This window comes from Loxodonta africana, chromosome 8, assembly GCF_030014295.1.
Source record: "Loxodonta africana isolate mLoxAfr1 chromosome 8, mLoxAfr1.hap2, whole genome shotgun sequence".
Taxonomy (NCBI): Eukaryota; Metazoa; Chordata; class Mammalia; order Proboscidea; family Elephantidae; genus Loxodonta; species Loxodonta africana.
This window is the reverse complement of record NC_087349.1, coordinates 5226396-5229166: the sequence shown is the minus strand read 5'-3', so window position 1 is coordinate 5229166 and position 2771 is coordinate 5226396. Positions and strand designations below refer to the sequence as shown.

Sequence of the window (2771 nt, the reverse complement as noted above, 5' to 3'; positions counted from 1 at the left end):
GAAATTCTGGGGAATATACAGGAACACAAACACATTTCCACCATGCACACAGGCACCCAGCTTGTAACACCAAGATGCAAGATCAAATACAATTGCTCTAAAGAACATGGGTTGCATTATTAAAAATTATTTGGGTATATTAATAGTTTGTGATTGCTCAGTTGCCTAGCTGCCACATTGTCAAATGCTGGTTTGTTGCCATTTCCCAAAGAAAAGATATATATTTCACATACACACACACACACACACACACGGCATATATGTGTGAATGTAAGTGTGTATATATGTGTGTGTATAAACAAATAGAGAAGTTAGAAACAGAAATGAGACAGATAGAGATATATCCTATCTACTGCTTCCTTCGTATGCCCTAACCAAAAACACTGTCATAGAGGTTGCTGATTCATAATTTGCTCCCAGTAGTGTCAAGTTGGCTGCTAACCAAAAGGTCAGAAGTTCAAACCCTCCAGCCGTTCTTCAGGAGAAAGATGTGGCAGTTTGCTTCGGTAAAGATTTACGACACGGAAAACCCTATTGGCAGTTCTATAGGGTCCTATAGGGTCACTATGTATCAGACTCAACTCAACAGCAGTGGGCTTGGTATTTGGTTTAGAGTCATGTAAGGCATGAGATGAGTTTCTTTAGTTAGATCTAGATATTGATTCATGATTTCTACTGAAGTTAATTTTTTTCTTTTCTAAGGCTATTCTCATTTTTAAATTTCTTCCATTACTGATTATTTTTATTCTCCAAAAAATTCTCTTACTGATTTGAACACATGCAGCTGAAAGACCATTCATACTTCGTGATTATTTTCTTTGTACTCTGATGGAATTTTTTTTTTCTGTCCATGACAGTGTCAATGGCCCTAGGCACCAAATTATGCATGACACAAGTCGCTTCTGTAAAACCAATGCCAAATTAAGAATTTAGACAACAGGTCCTTAATTTCTATTTTTTTTAATAAGTAAGTCTTCATTGATTTATTTATAATTGAATGAGCTCTTAAAAGGGTTTACTAATACTTTTTCATGCATTAAAAATTCGTGGCGCAGTAAATAAAGGTTTTTAAATAATTGTGTCACAGAGCTATCTGGTTGTCTCTTTCACAGGGAAATGGGGGAAAACCAGACTTCAGTCACAGAGTTCATTCTACTAGGATTTCGTCTTGGCCCAATGAAGCAGCTGCTCCTTTTTGGGATCTTCTCCGTGTTCTACACCTTCACCTTCTGGGGAACGGGGCCATCCTAGGGCTCATCTTACTGAACCCCAGACTGGACACCCCCATGTATTTCTTCCTCTCCCACCTGGCCGTAGTTGACATGTCCTATGCTTGCAACACGGTGCCCCAGATGCTGGTGAACCTCCTGAGTCCCACCACACCTATATCCTTTGCTGGTTGCATCACACAGACCTTCCTCTTTATGACTTTCGGTCACACGGAATGTCTTCTCTTGGTGGCGATGTCCTATGATCGCTATGTGGCCATCTGTCACCCCCTCCGGTACTCTGCCATCATGAGCCAGAGGTTCTGCATCACCCTGGCTGTCACTTCCTGGGCATGTGGCTCCCTCCTGGCCCTGGTCCATGTGGTCCTCCTCTTGAGACTGCCCTTCTGTGGGCCTCAGGATATCAACCACTTCTTCTGTGAAATCCTGTCTATCCTGAGACTGGCCTGTGCAGATACATCACTCAACCACGTGGTCATATTTGCAGCCTGTGTGTTTATCTTAGTGGGGCCCTTCTGCCTGGTGCTGGTCTCCTACACCCACATTCTCTTTGCCATTCTGAAGATTAAGTCAGGGGGTGGACGAAGAAAGGCCTTCTCTACCTGCTCCTCCCACCTCGGTGTGGTTGGGCTCTTCTTTGGCAGTGCCATTGTCACATATATGACCCCCAAATCCAGCCACCCTGAGGAGCAGCAGAAGGTCCTTTTCCTGTTTTATAGCGTTTTCAACCCAATGCTGAACCCGCTGATCTATAGCCTGAGGAGCACAGAGGTGAAGGGTGCCTTGCAGAGAGCACTGTGCAAGGGGAGTCAGACCCGATTGGGGTGACCCTTGAGTCACCAGTATAAGTAGGTTCCAAGTCTTGGCGCTGATGACTGCCTAAATCAGGACAAGGTCACTCTCTCTTCATGTCTGTGTCATAATTGCCCAGAGCAAGCTCAATTGCTTCCTTTGCAGGAAAATTTTAGCTTTCTTGCATTCATTGACTTTCTATCAGATATGATTTTATCGATTTTTTTTTCTTAGATTGCTTATTGAGTTCAGCATCTTAAAATTAAAAATTATTTTAATTCACATTTCTGTGTCCTAAAAGTTGAATTCTCTCTCTCTACATCCCTAATCTGGCTATGCAAACTCTCATCACAGATGTCACAGGATTTGGGAGAAAAGAATACGCTGCAGTCAAAGGAAGTGATCCTCACACCCAATGGCATTATGTCCCTTTTCCCATATTTGCATCTGCCCTGTTAAAGGATAACTCAGAGATATTTAGTTGTGTTGCATGTTGTTGAAGGAGCCCTGGTGGTACAGTGGTTAAAGCAGTCAGCTGTAGCCAGAAATTTGGCGGTTTGAACCCATCACCTGCTCCGCGAAAGAAAGATGTGGCAATCTGCTTCTGTACAGATTTATAGGCTTGGGAATCATATGGGGAAATTCTATTCTGTAAGATTGTTATGAATCAGAATCGACTCAATGGCAATGGGTTTGGGATTTATAGGCATGCTGTTGTGGTATGTGGCAGTTCTACTCTGTCCTATAGGG

General features: G+C 42.8%; 1 pseudogene; it reads left to right on the top strand.

Moving 5' to 3' along the window:
- Window positions 1-1116: 1116 nt before the first annotated feature.
- On the top strand, window positions 1117-2253 carry LOC100658624 (olfactory receptor 2A1/2A42-like; annotated as a pseudogene).
- The last annotated feature ends 518 nt before the right edge of the window (window positions 2254-2771 follow it).